The sequence below is a fragment of the Arachis duranensis genome, chromosome 1 (assembly GCF_000817695.3).
Source record: "Arachis duranensis cultivar V14167 chromosome 1, aradu.V14167.gnm2.J7QH, whole genome shotgun sequence".
NCBI lineage: Eukaryota > Viridiplantae > Streptophyta > Magnoliopsida > Fabales > Fabaceae > Arachis > Arachis duranensis.
The window spans coordinates 62376366-62396836 of NC_029772.3; the positions used below are offsets into that span (position 1 = coordinate 62376366).

The following is a 20471-nucleotide window of genomic DNA, read 5'->3' on the forward strand; positions in this document are numbered from 1 at the left end:
TATTGCACTTTATGTGTTTGTTGAAATGTCTCTTTTAGTTTTAGTGTAGGTTTTGTTCCTCTTGGCCTAGGTAGAGTGATTAGTGACTCTTGAGTTATCTAATTCCTTTGTTGATTGATAATTGGAGAGATTGCTAATTGATTTGAATGCCTCTAAAGCTAGTCTTTCCTTTAGGAGTTGATTAGGATTTGAGGAATCAAATTGATTCATCCACTTGACTTTCCTCCATGGTTAGAGGTTAACTAAGTGGGAGCAATGGACAATTTGTCATCACAATTGAGGAGGATAACTAGGATAGGACTTCTAGTTCTCATATCTTGCCAAGAGCTTTGCTAGTTGTTAGTTTATTTTCTTTGCCATTTATATTTCTTGTCTAAAATCTTAAAAACCCCAAATATAACTCACAACCAATAACAAGACACTTCATTACAATTCCTAGGGAGAACGACCCGAGGTTTGAATACTTTGGTTTATAAAATTAGGGGTTTGTTACTTGTGACAAACAATCTTTTGTATGAAAGGATTATTGTTGGTTTAGAAACTATACTTGCAATGAGAATTCATTTGTGAAATTCTAAACCGTCAAAAATCAATTCGTCAGTCACACCATTATCTATCTGACTGCCACAATGCAACAGATGAACACATAGATATCTCTTAGGTTGCCTTAATGCAACAAATGACCTCTCAATAGGTCCTCTGCTCCTTATCATATTACTCTGATCTCTTCGTCTCTGTATTCTGCTCTGTTTATTATTTTCTCTGTGCTTCTTTACTTTATTCTGTTTTCTCTATTTAACGTTAGTATTTAAAGCTTATGTAAATTTCAGCATGAATAGTTAGTCTGTCCCAAGTATAGGTTCATTAAGTCTATACTGAAACATTTTAACTTTTCATATTATACCTAAGCCTAGTCACAATTCAAGGATTAATTAGGTTGCCCTAGTTCGTTCACTAATCTCTGTCTGTTTTTTTATCCTTAAAACTTTACAGACTTTTCTTTGGTTTTTATCTTTTCTTTAACTTTTTATCTTTCATTTATCTTTGCCTCACTAATATGTTCTTACCACTCCCTAAGTGTTTTACGAAGGTAATTATGAGATTCTGCGCTTAAAATTGTCTTTCTAAAGCTTTTACAGAAAACTACCTTTTCCGCATTATTTTATTATTTTTATTAAAATATTATTTTTAATTAAATATTATTATTTAATATTTTATTATTATTTATTATTTTATTATTAAATTTTCGAAAATTACCCCACTTTAACCTTTAACCTTTAAAAATTCACTTTTTGCCACCCGTAACTTTTAATATTTCTACTTTAACCAACCTAACTTTCAGAAATTACCAAATAACCCCTTAAACACCAAAAATTTTACTTCCTTGCCCTTTTAAAGATCTAAAGCCTGTTCTTCATTATTCTTCATCACACTCAAAGTATTTTTCGTGTTCTTCCTAAATTCTTCAGATTCTTTCTCTATTTTTACCCGTTTTTCAGTCTTTTCAGCAACCAATTTTTACCATAATTCAAAATAAATTAGCAGCCTCTAAAACCCCATATTTTCTACATGATTTTAACACAAATTGAACCCTAATTTAGGGTGCAGGGTTTCATTTTCCAGCTGCACCAAGAACATGAACTCAAAGCTTGAATTTCATCAAATTTAATCAAAATTTCACCAAATTTTCACCAAGAATCAATCATATATGCAACCAATTTTTAGCACAGCCAAATCATACAACATTCACACAACTCAAACACATATAATCAAGATTAATTTCGTCACACCCTACCTGGTTTTGCTGCTCCTAATTCGATTAGACATTCAGGTGGTCCTTAAGCACTTTTTCCTCCTAAATCACATCAAGAACAACTTTAAATCCAAAAACCCTCAACTAACCAAATCTCACTCAGAATGTTAGAGAGGGATTTCTCACCTTAGACTTGCTGGAAACTTACGTTTCTTGGCCCTCAAGTCAAGTTAAGCATTGCTAAAGTCATCAGAGAGTGCTGGTGCTAAGCTGCACCAGTAAACTGTGAACCCGGTCAAACCAATTTTCTGTTTTTAAGTAAAACTAACCAGGTAACCTTATAATATCATTCAAGAAGCTTCTAATACTCATATAATGATCATATTATCCTATTGTCTCTCTTCTCTCATGAATCGAGTCCGGTTTGTCAAATTGAGACTATTTACGAAAAACTGAATAAAAACTCCTAACCGATATGGTTCAAAGACTATGTTCTTCACCACTGCGTTATCGAGCTTGCCTCAAAAAGGTTCTAGCTTAAAGATAACATAATGACAATGAGGATTGAGATACTTGATGATATATCAGAGGTTTTCCCCTTATTGATCCTCCGGAGTTTTCTGTACTTTCAGAAAAGATCTCGCGTACTAAAAAACCGGGGTTGTTACATTCTACCCTCCTAAAAGAAAAATTTGCCCTCAAAATTTCAGTTACCTGAGAATAGATGCGGGTAATCAGCTTTTATCTTATCTTCTAGTTCCCAGGTGTGCTCTTCTTCTCCTCTTTGTCCCTAAACTACTTTGACTAAGCGAACAATTTTGCCTCTTAGCTGCTTATCACTTGTTTCCACGATCTGAACTGGTGATGCTTGATATGTGAAATCATTTCATAACTGTACTGTCTCTGGTTGTAAAATGTGACTCTCGTCGGGAGTATATTTCTTAAGTTGCGAGACATGAAAAACATCACGAAGATTTGACAGGTATGGAGGAAGGGCTACTTGATAAGCTATTGGACCAACTCTTTTAAGTATTTGGAAAGGTCCTATGTATCGAGGGTTAAGCTTTTTAGACTTAAGGGCTCTACCGATTCCAGTAGTCGGGGTTACTTTTAGAAAGACATGGTCTCCCTCACTAAACTCTAAGGGTCTACGTCTATTATCGGCATAGCTCTTTTGGAGGCTTTGTGCTGTCTGGATCTTCTGACGAATCCCTTTTATCTTTTCAGTAGTTTCTTGCACTAAGTCTGGACCCAAGATACTAGCTTCTCTGTCATCATTCCAACACAATGGTGTCTGCCATCTTCTTTCGTAGAGAGCTTCATAAGGTGCCATCCCGATACTTTGTTGGTAGCTGTTATTATAGATGAATTCGATCAACGGCAAATATTTATCCCAACTGCCTTGGTTATCCATTACGTAAGATCTTAGCATGTCTTCTAATGTCTGGATTGTCTGTCTATCTGAGGATGATATGTTGTACTCATGTGCAATTCTGTTCCCAATGCTTTCCGGAAAGCTCCCCAGAATCTAGAAGTAAACCTCGGATCTCGATCTGAAACAATTGACGACTGTATCCCATGCAATCATATGATTTCTTGAATATATATCCATGCCAGGATTTCTAATGTATAGTTAACTCGAATCGGAAGGAAATGTGCTGATTTCGTCGACCTGTCCATAATTACCCAAATAGCATCTGTCCTATTGAGGTCCTTGGCAATCCCATGACAAAATCCATAGTGATTTGCTCCTATTTCTATTGTGATATTTCTAAGGGTTGCAGGGTTCCTGACGGTTTCTGATATTCCACCTTCACCTTCTGACAGGTTAGACATTTTGAGACATAGTCAGCTACCTCTTTCTTTAAGCGCGGCCACCAAAACATTTGTTTCAAATCTTGATACATCTTTGTCACTCCAGGATGCATAGAAAATCTACTTTGATGGGCTTCTGCAGGAATCCCTTGTCGCAGATCTCCAGAGCTAGGCACACAAATTTTGTTCTTGTATCTCCAGAGACCGCTACGATCTTGTCTTACAGCTTCTGGTTCCTCTGCTTTCATTCGTCTCAGCACCGTCATCATTTCTGGGTCCTGTGCTTGTGCTTGCTGAATACTAATCTTAAAATCTAGTGTTATATGTAATTGGGCCAAACAGACTCCACTTGTCGTTTCAGTCATGTCTAACTTAAGGTCTTCAAATTTCGCAAGTAGCTTTTCTTCCTTTATCATCATCCAAGAGATACTCAAATTCTTCCTGCTCAAGGCGTCTGCCACTACGTTCGCTTTCCCTGGATGATAACTTAACTTGAAATCATAGTCCTTTAAAAATTCCATCCACCTTCGCTGTCGCATATTAAGATCTTTCTGGTCAAAGATATACTTTAAACTTTTATGATCAGAGAAAACTTCTAGTTGAGCGCCAAACAAATAATGCCTCCAAATCTTCAGAGCAAACACCACTGCAGCCAACTCCAAGTCGTGCGTGGGATAATTTCATTCATGAGGTCTCAGCTGCTGGGAAGCATAAGCCACCACATTTTTGTCTTGCATCAGCACACACCCAAGTCCTTTATGAGAGTCGGGTAGTACTAATACAGGTGCAGTTGTTAACTTTTCCTTAACCATCTTGAATCTTCTATCACACTCTGCCGTCCAGATAAACAGAACTTCCTTTCGTGTAAGGTAAGTCAAAGGTAAGGCTATCTGTGAAAAACCTTTGATAAACCTCGGGAAAACTCTGAACTTCTGTAACGGTCGTAGGTGGTTCCCATTGCACTACTGCTTCAATTTTTGAAGGATACACTGTAATTCCTCCCTGTGATATAACATGTCCCAAAAATGCCACCTTCTCTGTCCAAAATTCTCACTTTGATAGTTTAGCATATAACTTCTGAGTCCTCAGTATCTGCAATACTATCCTTAGATGCTCTTTATGCTCTCTCTCAGTCTACGAATAGATGAGAATATCATATATGAAAACTACTACGAACTAATCAAGTACGGACGGAAAATACGATTCATGTAATCCATGAAAATTGCAGGTGCATTAGTTAGTCCAGACGATATAACCGTATACTCATAGTGACTATATCGAGTTCTAAAGGCAGTCTTAGGTATATCTGATTCTTTCACTCGAATCTGCTGATAGCCCGATCGCAAATCAATCTTCGAGAATACAGTTGCACCTTTTAACTGATCCATCAAATCATCTATCCGTGGAAGTGGATACTTGTTCTTGATAGTGACTTTATTTAGCTGTCAGTAATCTATGCAAAGTCTCATTCCACCATCCTTCTTCTTTACTAGCAATACTGGAGCTCCGCAAGGTGATGCACTGGGATGAATAAATTTCTTTCCAAGTAGCTTATCCAACTGCTTCTTCAATTCTGTAAGTTCCAATGGTGACATCCAGTACGGTGCTATGGAAATCGGTCCGGTTCCAGGTACTAGTTCAATGCTGAATTCTATCTCTCGCTGAGGAGGAAACTCAGGTATGTTGTCCGGGAAAACATCAGGAAATTCCTTCACCACTCGGATTCGTTCTAAACTACGTTCACTGTCATTCGAGCTAGCCGCTAACAGAACGTACCCCTCACAATCACTCCAGTCTAAGGTAACTCTTACAGAATTTAGATATAAAGTATGAGACATAAATGGTTTAATATCTAAACTATCAGATGGAATAACAGCAGTTCTCTCATAGCAATCAAGGAAAACATGATACTTAGATAACCAATCTAATCCTAAAATAATTTCTAAACCATATAGAGGCAAACAGATTAGATCATGTATAAAAGTCATGTTCCTTATAGTGAATGGTACTTGCAGGCACACTAAACTTGTCAAAGCATTTTGGGATGCAGGTGTATGGTCAATTAGATCAAAGTTTAACTCAGAGAGATCTAGTCCCAACTCACGAGCAACAGTTAAAGAAATAAAGGAATGCGACGCACCCGAGTCATATAGTAAAGCTAGAAATCAATTTTTGACATAACACTGACCTTGGATCAGGGCGTCTGATTGCATAGCATCATCAGCAGTCATAGCAAACACTCGACCTTGTTGCTGGGTTCACACTGGATTTCGAGAAAGTTCTTTTGGGCAACTCCTCGCCAAATGTCCAGGTTCCCCACAATTGTAACAAGTAAATGTTCTGATTTGTCAAGGCCTGGTACCATGATCCTTTCCACACTGCCTACATGCGGTATTCACCTGTGCCTGTTGAGGTTGTTTACCATTATCTTGCCTCGGTCTACCTCTGTTTCCACCCATAGGGCGAGCAAGGACGTTACCAACTTGGGGGTTTCTTCACTGTGGCACACCAGGTGTCTTGAAATTTGTCCTTCGTGGTTGCCAATTATAACTATTGTAGTTCCTTGGTGGAAATCCTTGACGACTTGCTTTAGAGGCACTTACCTTCTTAGCACATTCTTCCACTAACTTACATTTATTAACCAGCTCAGAAAAATTTCGTATCTCCAATGGAACTACTGAACTCATCAGATCTTCACGAAGGCCCCCTACAAACTTCAAACACTTCTATTCTTTAAAGTCAACAGGTTTCCCTTAGCAGATCCTGGAGAAACGGCACAGGTCATCAAACTTACGGGCATATTCTGCAACAGTTGTGTTACCCTGTTTCAGCTGCATAAGTTCCATCTCCTTAGCGTCACGAGCTGCCCTCAAAAAATACTTCTTATAAAATTCATCCTTAAAAGTATTCCAAGGAATATCACCTTCATCTTGTTACAACAGTCGCTGTATCCCCTGCCACCAATGCTTAGCTTCTCTTTCCAGCATATAAGTAGCAAACTCCATGTGTTGGCCTTCCGGAATATGCTGTGCTCACAGGGATCATTTGATAGATCGAAACCAGTTGTCAGCATCAGTTGCAACGAGTGTACCTTTAAACTTAGGCGGTTTAACTTTCAGAAAAGTCACTAAGGTCATAGGTCTTTCGAGATGCCCCAAGTTATTCTTATCATTCCCACTATCTTCTCCATGTTCATTCTCATTCCCGTTCCCAACTCCAAGATGGTCAACAGCCCTAGCCGCTGCTACTGTAGCCTCACGCACTACTTCAGCTACAGCGTTCATGGTAGTCATAAACGTTTCCTGTTCTCTCTCATGGTTAACATTAGGAAATCCTTCCCGTACGCCTCGTCTCTGTGAACCCATTGTGGTCTTGTTCACACCAAACAATCATTATTAAGGTGATTAGTCTTAACACTTCAAGTCAAGTGTGAACATTCCCAGAATGAAAACAAAGAGACAACCATACAACACATATCACATAGGTATCCTACAAGCATGAAACACATAACAGAGTATGCAATAAAGCACAGTCAGTCCACTCCCTAGGCTCTATTGGGAACGACTACTCTGATACCAAATTGTAACGACCCAACTTCCAGTATGTCATGGTCATACAAGAAGCTAAGTGTTACTAACTTGTTCTTCCTAATTATTAACTATTATTTAATATATGAGCTTGCTCCTTGTTAGAGCGATGCCAATTTTACGAGTAATATTTTTTTGTTGCGGATAATAAGGTAAAATAAACAAGCATGCATTGAGAGAAATAAAAAGGAAGTATAAAGAAACATAGATATACAGCTGATAATATACATCATGTACACTATAACAAAACATGTAGCATTTACACAAGATCAAGTCAGTTTACATCCTTGTCATCCTACGTAGCTAATATATACAAGACACTCCCAGCACCTAGCCCATACAAAAAGCCGCTAAACTGGCACCCAGGCTAGCCTAAACACTATATAGCTCCTAGCTCTCGGGTGTACTAACACAGGTGAGAGACTAATTAACAGATAATGTCAGACTAGAGTGTCATCAAAAGAATGCCCGCTGTCAAACTATATCTACACATGGCCGTTCGGAGAATCGCCATGAGGCTCGTCCATCTCCTCATCCTGCTCTATCTCTATCTCAGGATCCTCCTCCTCATCATCATCTGCAGCTACAACTATACCCTCAGATCCACTAGAAACACTGTTGTCACTATGTACAAAACCATTCGCGAGCACAGGTCCGTTCGCGTATATAGGAGCTACCCCACCGTCCGGTAGTACCGGCTCATCAGGCTGTGAAAAGTTAGGGATCGACTCAGGGGGAGAATCCCACTCTGGTGGTATCACAGGTATGTAGTCACCAGCTAACTCGGGGTCATTAGGAATGACAGGCTCAGGTTCCACCTCATTCAAAGGTTGAGCTGGTATGGGGTGCCCGGGATCATCAAGAAAAGGATGTCCAGGTGCGTCAGGATGTAACCAGGATAAGGGAAAGTCATAAGGAGCATCGGGGTCAAAATGTGGGCTAGACAGAGGATGTTGAAAAGCTCGATTAGGTAACGCATATCGTCTAATACGAGGCTCTAATCCCATAATGAAGTAACTGTGATGTACCGGGTCCTCGTAGACGTAAGGGTCCTCGAACTCATAGAATATCACGCCCATCTCCATCTGAGGGGGAGGAAGGGAGACAAGGGGATAAGAACTGGGGAGTCCTTAGTAGGGCCGGGGTTATTAGTTACATTCATTTGTTTGATTCAATTAGCAGACGAATAATATAATACAGTGAAAAGTAAACAGAAGTTAAATATAGATAGGTAGAGAAAAGAGAGAAAACAGAAAATAGAACACGAAGAGAAGAATACAAGAAAACAAAACACAGATATAGCATACAAGCAGACAAACATAAAGAAGTAGATCACACACATAAAAGGAATGCAACAGAGGATAATGCGCAAACAGGAATGATGCATGTCTAGTCCTAGTGCAGGTAATGAGCTCATCTGTTGGTTTCTATCCACTTCCGACATAACCCAGCATTACTAGTCGGATATGGCTTTCCTGTTGGCTATACCCCTGTGTACAGGAAATAACCCCTCTGCCACCACAGGATCCGCTGCACGCAAGAAATAACACATATGCCACTGCAGGGATGTATGCCGACACACCTTCTGTATACAGGAAATAACCCCTCTGCCACTACAAAAATGGAACAGGTGGTCATGGTACTTCTGTAGCAGGAAATAACCCCTTTGCCTTACAGAAATGGAATATGAGTCTGTACCGCAGGAAAGCGTTCTCAGTGGTCACACCATCATCTATCTGACTGCCACAATGCAGCACATGAACACATAGATATCTCCGTGGTTGCCTTAATGCAACAAATGACCTCTCAATAGGTCCTCTTCTCTTTATCATATTACTCTTATCTCTTCGTCTCTGTATTCTACTCTGTTTATTCTTTTCTCTGTGCTTCTTTACTCTATTCTGTTTTCTCTGTCTATACTGAAACATTTTAACTTTTCATATTATACCTAACCCTAGTCGTAATTCAAGGACTAATTAGGTTGCCCTAGTTCGTTAATTAATCTCTTTCTGTTTTTTTATCCTTAAAACTTTACAGACTTTTCTTTGGTTTTTATTTTTTCTTTAACTTTTTATCTTTCATTTATCTTTTCCTCACTAATATATTCTTACCACTCCCTAAGTATTTTATGAAGGGAATTATGAGATTATGCGCTTAAAATTATCTTTCTAAAGCTTTTACAGAAAACTGCCATTTTCGCATTATTTTATTATTTTTATTAAAATATTATTTTTAATTAAATATTATTATTTAATATTTTATTATTATTTATTATTTTATTATTAAATTTTTGAAAATTACCCCACTTTAACCTTTAACCTTTAAAAATTTACTTTTTACCACCTGTAACTTTTGATATTTCTACTTTAACCACCCTAATTCCAGAAATTACCAAATAACCCCTTAAACACAAAAAATTTTACTTCCTTGCCCTTTTAAAGATCTAAAGCATGTTCTTCATTTTTCTTCATCACACTCAAAGTGTTCTTCGTGTTCTTCGTAAATTCTTCAGATTCTTTCTCTGTTTTTACCCGTTTTTCAGTCTTTTCAGCAACCGAGTTTTACCATAATTCAAAATAAATTAGTAGCCACTAAAACCTCATCTTTTTTACATGATTTTAACACAAATTGAACCCCAATTTAGGGTCTAGGATTTCATTTTCCAGCTGCTCCAGGAACATGAACTCAAAGCTTAAATTTCATCAAATTTCATCAAAATTTCACCAAATTTTCACCAAGAATCAATCATATATGCAACAAATTTTTAGCACAGCCAAATCATACAACATTCACACAACTCAAACACATATAATCAAGATTAATTTCATCACACCGTACCTGGTTTTGCTGCTCCTAATTCGGTTAGACATTCAGGTGGTCCTTAAGCACTTTTTCCTCCTAAATCACATCAAGAACAACTTTAAATCCAAAATCCTCAACTAACCAAATCTCACTCAGGATGTTAGAGAGGGATTTATCTCCTTATAATTTCTGGAAACTCACATTTCTTGGCCCTCAAGTCAAGTTAAGCATGATTCCTAAGGAAGAACATCAAGAAAACACATGTTTGAGCATGTTTCCTTGAAACCGAATCAAAAGAGAGATGGTGCAGCCAAATCACCTTGATTCCAGCCTTGATAAGTCATATGATCATGTAGAGAAAGAAGAGAGGATCATTTTAGTCGGATTGGAATTTTGATTTGAGTTTTAGTTCAGCAGAAATCAAGCTTTGAAGATTTGGAACTAAGAACTTTTCTCTCTTTTTCTCTCTTGGGAATTTCGGCCACAAGGAGCAAATGAACCAGCCTTGGGAGTTTTCAGGGTGTAGGGTGAGTTGTGATTGGTTGGCTTGGAGGTGGATTAAAATAATATTAAAATATCTCAGGTGTATAACTACTAAAACTAGATGTATCAGAACACTTGTGAAAACATCTCTAAATATTATTTTCTGAGCTACTAGCATAAATGACACTAGTAACATATTTATTATGATAGTAAAACATGTATAATGAGGCCTTATCATTGCTAAAGTCATCAGAGAGTGCTGGTGCTAAGCTGCACCAGTAAACTGTGAACCCGGTTAACCGATTTTTTGTTTTTAACTAAAACTGACCAAGTAACCTTATAATATCATTCAAGAAGCTTCTAATACTCATATAATGATGATATTATCCTATTGTCTCTCTTCTCTCATGAATCGAGTCCGGTTCGTCAAATTGAGACTATTTATGAAAAATCGAATCAAAACTCCTAACCGATACAGTTCAAAGACTAAGTTCTTCAGCACTGCGTTATCGAGCTTGCCTAAAAAAGGTTCTAGCTTAATGATAACATAATGACAATGAGGATTGAGATACTTGATGATATATCAGAGGTTCTCCCCATACTGATCCTCCGGAGTTCTCTGTACTTTCAGAAAAGATCTTGCGTACTCAAAAACTGGGGTTGTTACAGTCTGAGTACACTATGACCTTAGTACCAAGTAAGTAGGCTCGGAATTTATCCAGAGCAAAAACAATAGCTAGAAGCTCTTTTTCAGTGGTAGTGTAATTGGACTGGGCAGCGTCTAAGGTTTTTGAAGCATATGCAATTACAAAAGAATCCTTACCTTCGCGTTGAGCCAGCGCCGCTCCTATAGCATGGTTGGAGGCATCACACATAATCTCAAAGGGTTGGCTCCAGTCTGGTCCTCTCACAATTGGAGCTTGAGTCAAGGCGATCTTCAGTATCCTTCTGTAGCAATCTAGGTAGAGGTAAAGCTACTTTACTGAAGTCCTTGATAAATCTCCAATAAAAACCTGCATGCCCAAGTAATGAATAGACTTCCCTCACGAAGGAGGGGTAAGGCAGACTAAAAATGACATTTACCTTTGCTGAATCCACAGATATTCCAGTATTAGAGACAACATGTCCTAGAACAATACCTTGTTTGACCATGAAATCACACTTTTCAAAATTCAAAACAAGGTTTGATCTAACGCACTTGTCTAATACTCTAGATAAACTATCCAAGCAAAGGCTAAAGGAATTACCGTATACACTAAAATCATCCATGAAAACTTCCATACAATTCTCAATAAGATCAGAGAAAAGACTCATCATGCACCTTTGGAAAGTAGTGGGTGCATTGCATAGGCCAAAAGGCATTCTCTTGTAAGCATAAGTTCCAAAGGGACATGTAAAAGTAGTATTTTTTTGATCATCAGGAGTAAGATGAATCTGAAAATAGCCTGTGTAACCATCTAAAAAGCAGTAATATGATTTACCTGACAGACGATCCAGCATTTGATCAATGAATGGCAGGGGATATTGATCCTTACGAGTGGCCTGGTTGAGGCGCCTGTAGTCAATGCACTCTCCAGGAATTCTGCACTCTAGTTGCTATGAGCTCTCCTTGCTCATTCTTTACTGTTGAGACTCCAGACTTCTTGGGCACCATTTGCACTGGGCTGACCCATTCGCTATCTGAGATAGGGTAGATAATATCTACTTTCAGTAGTCTGGTCACTTCCTTCTTGACAACCTCCAAGATGGTTGGAGTTAGTCTTCTTTGGGGTTGATGGACAGGCTTTGCTCCATCTTCTAAAAATATTCTGTGCTCACAAACTTGAGGGTTGATGCCTACTATATCTGCCAAACTCCACCCAATTACTTTCTTGTGTCTTCTCAGCATACTAAGCAACTGCTCCTCCTGTTGGGCTATGAGTTCCCTTGCAATGATAACTGGGAGCTTCTGAGTATCCTCAAGGTAAGCATACTTGAGATGGGCTGGAAGGGGTTTTAACTCCAATTTTTGCTCCTGATCAAGCACTGGATTGTCTGGGACCTTGCTCCATGTGCATCTCTTCTACTGCTTCTTGGTAAACTATAGCCACTGTCTCATCAATGATGTCACACTGGAAAATAGAATGGTTTTTCAGAGGATGCTTCTGATGCTAGGGCATCTAGGCCAGTTTCACTGACCATTTCTTTACTGTTATAGGGTAGTTTCATGCATTTTCCTAGTAAACAAGGCAAGTTTTGGGTGAAAATATACTTACACCTTCATTCAAGCAACTATTGCGAATTTTGCATGATTTCATGAGATTTTTGCCAGAATTACATGATATTTTAATCATGCATAATCTCATAATTTTGGCTAGAGCTTTGATACACTTTGATTGCTTGATTTCAGGAAAAATGAAGCATGGAAGAATCACGTTAGCATTCACGTTTACTTAGTTAACGTGACTACTAACGTGGGATGGCAATTGGCTTGCAACGTTAATGAGAAAAGTGATCACCAATAACGCCTGCGAAGCCATTTCATAGCCTACGTTAAGAGCCACGTTAACTAAGTTAACGTGGTACTTAACGTAGAAGGAAAGGAGGACTCCATGTTAATGAGAAACGTAAACTCCAATAACGTTTCTCCTCAACGTTAGTGGTAAAAGTGAACACCACTAACGTTGGGAAACTAGGCAATGCCCCACGTTAAGAGTCACGTTAACTAAGTTAACGTGAACTCTAACGTGGACAAGGATCAACAATGCCAACATTAGTGACACTCACTTTTGTCACTAACGTTAGATCATTTTCATTGCCTACGTTAACTCTCACGTTAATATTGTTAACGTGAAAGTTAACGTGGAGTGGGGTTCAAAGAACCAACGTTAGTGACAATCACTTTTGTCACTAACATTGGAAGATGGCTTCATTACTACGTTAGAAGCTACGTTAACTTAGTTAACATGGGTTCTAACGTAGGGGATTAAGACAATTAGAGCGTTAGTGACAAAGGTGAGTATCACTAACGCTCTCGAAGGTGATAGGTGCCCACGTTAAGAGCTACGTTAGCTAAGCTAACGTAAGACCTAACGTAAGAGGCAAAAGGCAAGCAACATTAATGGGAAAAGTGATTCCTATTAACGTTTGCGAAAAGGGGCACAAGCCAACATTAATGGGAAAAGTGAGTCCCATTAACGTTGGCCAAGAATTGAGAAGGAACATTAGAAGTCACGTTAAGACTTCTAACATTGAGAATAACGTGGGCATATAAGGGTGGAACGTTAGTGGAAAAGGTGAATGCCACTAACATTCTCGCACCCAAAAATGTATTCCATGATTAATCTCACTAAATGCCCAAGCCTAATTCATATTTCTCTGCGAGCTAGGCTCACTAAAGAGGAAAATTGCTTCAACTTAAGGTCCAAAGCCCACATCCAAGACTTGAAGAACTCACTAGAAGATCATGAAGAGTAGTATATATAGGAGTAGTTTTGAACTAGAAAAAAAAACTTTTGGCATCTTGGAGAACTACTCTCTGCATATTTACTTTTCTGTACTTCTAGCATGGATTCTTCTTTTCTGCCATTTTTGATTCCTAGAGCTATGAACAACTAAACCCCTTTCATTGGGTTAGGGAGCTCTGCTATAATTTGATGGATCAATATTAGTTTTCATTCTTCTTCTTCTATCTTTTCTCTTGATTTTACTAGAAAGCTTTCAATCTTACTTCAATTGGTTAGTTATCTTGGAAAAGAAACTCTCCATAATTGGATCTCTTCAGAACCTTGGAAGAGGAATGAAGAGATCATGCTAGAATTGCTTTCTCATGCTGGACCAATTTGGGTTGGGATGGATATGTGACTATCATCCCCTCAATACTTGAATTGGGAAATGTATATGGTATAATCAGTGACCATACTTCTTCTCTTCTCATGAGCAATTGACCAAGGAATTGGCTATTGATCAAGATTTGAGAGATTGGATTACCAAGGAATTGGGATTCAATCACTTAAGATTGCCAAGGAGATCAATGAATGCATTGATTAAGGAAGAGATGAAAATGAATTTGATCCGGAGAATTGCAATATCTCCTAAACCCAATGATCTCCCCATTCCTGATCTTACCCATTCTCTTTAATTTCTGCTAATTACTTTTATGAGCATTACCCCAATTCCCCATTTAAGATTCTGCACTTTAATTTCTGCTATTTATTTTCTAGTCATTTAAATTTTTGCATCTCAATCTAAATTCTGTTTAGCTCAACTAGCATATTCTTCTAACTAAAGTTGCTTGACCAATCAATCCTTGTGGGATTCAACCTCACTCTATAGTGAGTTTTACTTGACGATAATTCGGTATACTTGCCGAAGGAAAATTTGTTGAGAGACAAGTTTCCATGCATCATGTTTATGGCACCGTTGCCGGGGACTGATTTTGAATCAACAATGATTAAGCTAGAAGGTCACTAGATTGAGCATTTTTTTTCTTTTTGTTATTATTTTCTATATTCAGTAATTTACCTTAGTTTGTTTTTAATTTCTTCCTCATCCCCTAGTCCCTCTCTAATTTTTGTTCTCTTTTCTTAGTTTATCATAATTCAGCTCACTAACCCACTAACTGTTTGATAATTTGCATCACTCACACTAACAATCATTCTAACAAAAATTATCTTCACTATATCTCCTGTTGTGCATTCTGTTTGTTGTATGACAGGGAGAAGAGAAGGAATCTTAACATCCTTTGATTCAGAACCTGAGAGAACCCTTTGGAGACGAAAAAGGGAAGCAAGAGGAAAAAGAATTGTTGGTGCTGAGGAAGAGGAAGAGTATTTTGAACCCAACATGGAAGACAATTTGGAGAACAATCATGAAGAAGAAGCTCATAATCATGCCAGAGAAGGCCATGCAAACCGGGTTGGGCATGAAAGAAGGGTCTTAGGATCCTATATCAATCCTAATCCAGGAAACTGTGGAAGCAACATTCAGAAACCCACCATTCATGCCAACAATTTCGAGCTAAATCCTCAGCTCATCACTTTGGTGCAAAATAATTGCTCATTTGGAGGAGGTGCTCAAGAAGACCCCAACCAACACTTAACCACCTTCTTGAGGATTTGTGACACAGTGAAGACAAATGGAGTCCACACGGATGTCTATAGGTTGCTCTTGTTCCCCTTTTCACTCAGGGACAAGGCAACAAAGTGGCTTGAATCCTTCCCAAAAGAAAGCCTGACAGATTGGGAGGAGGTAGTGAACAAGTTCTTAGCAAGATTTTACCCTCCTCAAAAGATCAATAGGCTAAGAACTGAGGTGCAAACTTTCAGGCAACAAGATGGTGAGACACTTTATGAAGCATGGGAGAGATTCAAAGACTTGACAAGGAGATGCCCACCAGAGATGTTTAATGAGTGGGTTCAACTTCACATCTTCTATGAAGGTCTTTCCTATGAGTCAAAGAAAGCTGTAGATCATTCATCAGGAGGACAAGACCAAGGACAAGATCCGAGACGTTCCAACTTCAACTCGAACAACAATGCCACTCATCAAAATACCTCACAGAGATACTACCAACATCTATCCAACCAACCTTTTCAACCACCTAATCTCAACCCACCATCATCCACAGATGATAGGCTTTCAAAGATTGAGGCTCTACTTGAAAACATGTGCAGAGAAGTCCAAGACAACAAGGTGTTTAAGGAAGAAGTGCAAGCCAACCTCAAGAATCAAGGAGAAAACATCAAGAGATTGGAGTCCCAAGTAGGCTATCTATCTCAACAAATTTCTAAACCTACTGATGGATTCCCCAGTGATACAGAGAAGAATCCAAGAGGAGAACCAAAGAAAGTGAGATGGGAAGAATGCAAAATGATAACCACAAGTGATGAGGGAAGTATGAATGGAGTAGAACACCTCCAAAATCACCAACAGGAAAGTCAAGAGGAAGGAAGCTGTGCAACTCCACTCACATCCAAGGAAGGGCTAAAGAAAAAGGAGGCATTGAACCCATATGCACCCTTCCCCCACAGGCTTAAAGGTGGTGTAGCAGGGAGAATGTACTCAAGGTTTCTTGATATGTTTGCATCTTTAGATGTAAATATACCATTCATTAAAGCCCTCCAACAGATGCCTTTCTACATCAAGTATATAAAGGAGCTACTAGCCAGAAAAAGTCCATTGAAGGGTGGACAAACAATCAAGATGAACAGAGATTGTAGTGCTCTCATTCAACCAGGACCACCCACAAAGAAGGAGGATCCAGGAAGCTTCCACATTCCTTGTGCCATAGGAGAAACCATGATTGACAAAGGACTTTGTGACTTGGGAGCAAGCATCAACTTAATGCCTCTCTCTCTCATGAAAAAGCTCCAAATCAATGAACTAACTCCTACTGATGTGATTATCAGATTGGCGGACAAAACCCAAAAACAAGCAGTAGGAATAGTTGAAAATGTGCTGGTAATGGTTGGGAGCTACTATCTTTCCACAGATTTTGTTGTTTTGGAAATGGATGAGAATCTTGTCTACCCCATCATTCTGGGAAGACCCTTTCTAGCCACAGCTAGAGCACTCATAGATGTAGAACGAGGAGAGTTAGTGCTGAGAATACATGATGAACAGCTCGCTTTTAATGTTTACAACCTCTCACAAGGAGCAGATCACAAAGACAATAAGATGATAGAAGAGCCAAACGAGGAAACACAAACAACACAATTGGAAGCCCCATTGGTTGAGAAGCCATATAGTCAGAAAGAACCATGTTCAAAGGTGATCCAAGAGGAACCAGACCCACCAGAGTCATGCAAGATCAATAACAAGAATTCCCTAGAGAAAGAATCCATAGAAAACAAGAAAACATCAATGGAAACAAGGAAAAGAATTCCAAAGGGTGGAGAAATAAGAAAATTTCTGCAGACAATTTCTCACCAGGTGTGGAGGCAAACATACCGCAAGAGGGGAGGACTTCAAGTACCATCAACCTCCTTGACAAGAACCAAACGTCAAGCTAGTGACGCTAAAGAAGCGCTTAATGGGAGGCAACCCATGTTCTATAACCCTTTCTCTTTAAATTTCAAATAATAATAGTAATAAGACAATTTCCATGGAATTTCAATCCAACTTTGACAACTAATATAAAGTCCCTCCACATGCAATGTATAGTACATGATAAGTTTGGTGTTCAAAGCACACTAAGTGTGGTTTGAACACACCTTATGAGGAGAATCCATTCCCCAAAACTTGTTGCACCATGTGATTACAAACAAGTTTGGTGTACCAACGTGCATGCATGGGGAGTCTAATGTTTAATTAAATTGTTTTCATGGAAAGCATTTAGTTAATAAAAACAAAAGAAAAAGAAAAAGAAAGAAACATTTTAATAGTTCACACTTTTTCCCACCAAAAAGTTCAAATAACCCATTGCATTTACTGTTTGTATATAGGGAATCAAAAGGGACATTGATGGTAATTGATAGGACAATTAATACAAGGAGATTCGGCCACTACACCAAGGGAATTTTACACTTGTCTTCATAGGGAATGTCCCTGGAGGTGCTGCCATGCAACATGGGGAATGAATGACTTTGGAGACCGAACCAAGATCCTCATAAAAGAAGTGATCCATGTGATAATCCAATCTCAAAACCCCAACCGTCCACTATCAAAATAACACCATCAATCCACACCATTCAACAATTGCCATCCCTATATATAAACCCCTTCACACAACCCTTCCGTACACACCCTGTATCCCTATTCTTTTCTTTTCACTTCTTTCTCTCGGCCATACACACTTCACGTGCATCTTATATACTCACCTCTTCTTTTTTCTCTTCAAAACTCATTCCTTCAAGACTCATTCTACCTCAACCCAACCGAACTCCAATTTCAACACCTTAAACTCTACTATTCAAGTCTCACTCATGGCAACATCAAGCTTCAAGAGGCGAAGAGAAAAAGAACCAATGGAGCAGCCCTCCTTCGACATTGGGAGATTCAAAACAGCCTTCCATGAGCTCGAATTCGAGCGAATAAAGAAAAAGAAGATTTTACCCGAGTCAACCTTTCAGTTCGATGAAGATGAGTGTCCATAAATTCAGGAGAAGATTGAAAAGAGGGGTTGGGAAAAGCTCACTAACCCGGAAGCAAGGGCAAATGCAAACCTCATCAGAGAATTTTATGCAAATGTGGTTAGAGAAGATAAGACCACAGCCCCCACCTTCAAGAGTTATGTAAGAGGAATAGAGGTGGATTTTAGCCCCAACGCAATTATTAGAGTTCTCCATTTGAAATCCCCACGTTTTGTTGAGCTTGGTTACCAAGAAAGAATAGATAAAGGTGCCGACAATGATGAATTGGAGGAGATTGTGGGTGATATATGCATTGTGGGATCTGACTGGGAAAGGTATATAGATAAGAGACCCCGGTTCATCAGGAGAGGAGACCTCATCCCGGAAGCCAAAGCCTGGTTTGAGCTTGTGCGACGATCTATCCTTCCAGCAGCAAATAATTCTGAGGTCAATATTACTCGAGCTACCATGGTACATTGCTTGATAAAGGGTGGAAGCATCAACGTGCACGAAATTATAGCTGAAGGAATCCAAGAATCAGCCGAGAAAAAGGATTCAGGTGCCAGACTTTGGTACCCGAGCACCATCCTTAGACTATGCATGAAAGCCAAGGTAGTCTTTGAGGACAGCAATCCAACTTGGCTAGGTCTTGGGAGATCACTTACACTCCAACACATCACCCATGTGACTCCAGCTCAACAGCAGAAAAGACCCCATCTAAGGAAGAGGACATCAGAAGAGGCACAAGAGGAAGGGCCTCTCCAAGAAGAACCCCAACCCACAGAATATCATCAAGAAGGATATCATGACCCAACCGACATCAACTTGGGTCACATCCGAGGAGCCATTGATGATTTGTCAAGGCTATACATGGAAGGACAAGAACAAAAACTGCAACTTCAATCTCAGAGAATGGATCAGCAAGAGGAAATGCTAACAAATTGGATGAATCAATAGAGGGAATGGCAGAAACAGTTAATGGAGCAACAACAAGAGCACTATTCCCAGCTTACTCAAGCCTTCAATCGAGTGTCTGAAAGGCAAGAAAGTCAAGATAAATGCCTCCAGGAACTCAACCAACGCCAGATGAATCAAATGAAAGCATTCAACGAATTCAGCGTGCTAAATGAAGGAAGGCAACTGCACCGAGAAGAATTCAGCATCAACACTCAGGCAAAGCTAAACTATGTGGTTGAGCATATGCATCACCTACACCCGGACATCCCAAATTATGAGGCAGTTCGCAAGAACTTAACTGAACAAGAAGAAAGGAAGGTGAAACAGCAAAAGGAAGCATTAAAGAAGAAGATGGAGGATGCCGGATTCTGGAAAAAGTTGATGGGGAAGCGTAAGGGGAATGGAGACTCAAGTAATCAAGGAGAATCCCAAAGAAGCAGAAGAGAATGAGCAGACCAACAATTGAAAGGTGGTGAAGTTCCTTCTTAGTTTACCTTCCTTTTCAAAGCTTTAAATAAGGAAAATCAGGTATGAAATAGAACATGCTTCCATGGTAGCTTAGGATTTTCAATTCTGTCTTTAATTCTCCTTGCTTAGGTCTATGTTATTGAGCCTAATGTCTTGAATGCTCACTGTCATCTTGCCTACTTATATGCTTGTCTCTTTAAGTAATCAAAAAAGAAAATGTTATGGAAAGAACAAGAATGAAGTCATTTTGTGAAGTGCATTCTAAGTGTTTGTGGTAGGATGATTAGTAAGCTAAGTTGGTTCACCAAGAAAGGAAAGAAAGCAACTATCCATCCTAAGTCATAAGTTTGAGACACATTCCTTGAGGCTAGCTAAATAATAAGATCCCAACAAGAAAAGAAAAAGAGTAATACAAGTGAAAATAAGAAAGGGAACACAAAAAGGAACAATGCTATGCACCAAGGGTTGTGAAACTAAGGCATGTGTCTGTGGTGTTTATGTACAAGGGATATACTTGGATGAATAAGCTCTTAGGGGTGCCTTATCACTTGGTAA

The 20471-nt window shown here is 39.0% G+C and overlaps 1 non-coding gene across 1 annotated transcript; it reads right to left on the reverse strand.

Annotated features, from left to right (window-relative positions):
- Window positions 1-15717: 15717 nt before the first annotated feature.
- LOC127743158 (small nucleolar RNA R71) lies at window positions 15718-15825 on the reverse strand. Its single transcript, XR_008004492.1, has one exon. It is a non-coding gene; the product is annotated as a small nucleolar RNA R71 (small nucleolar RNA).
- Window positions 15826-20471: the final 4646 nt, after the last annotated feature.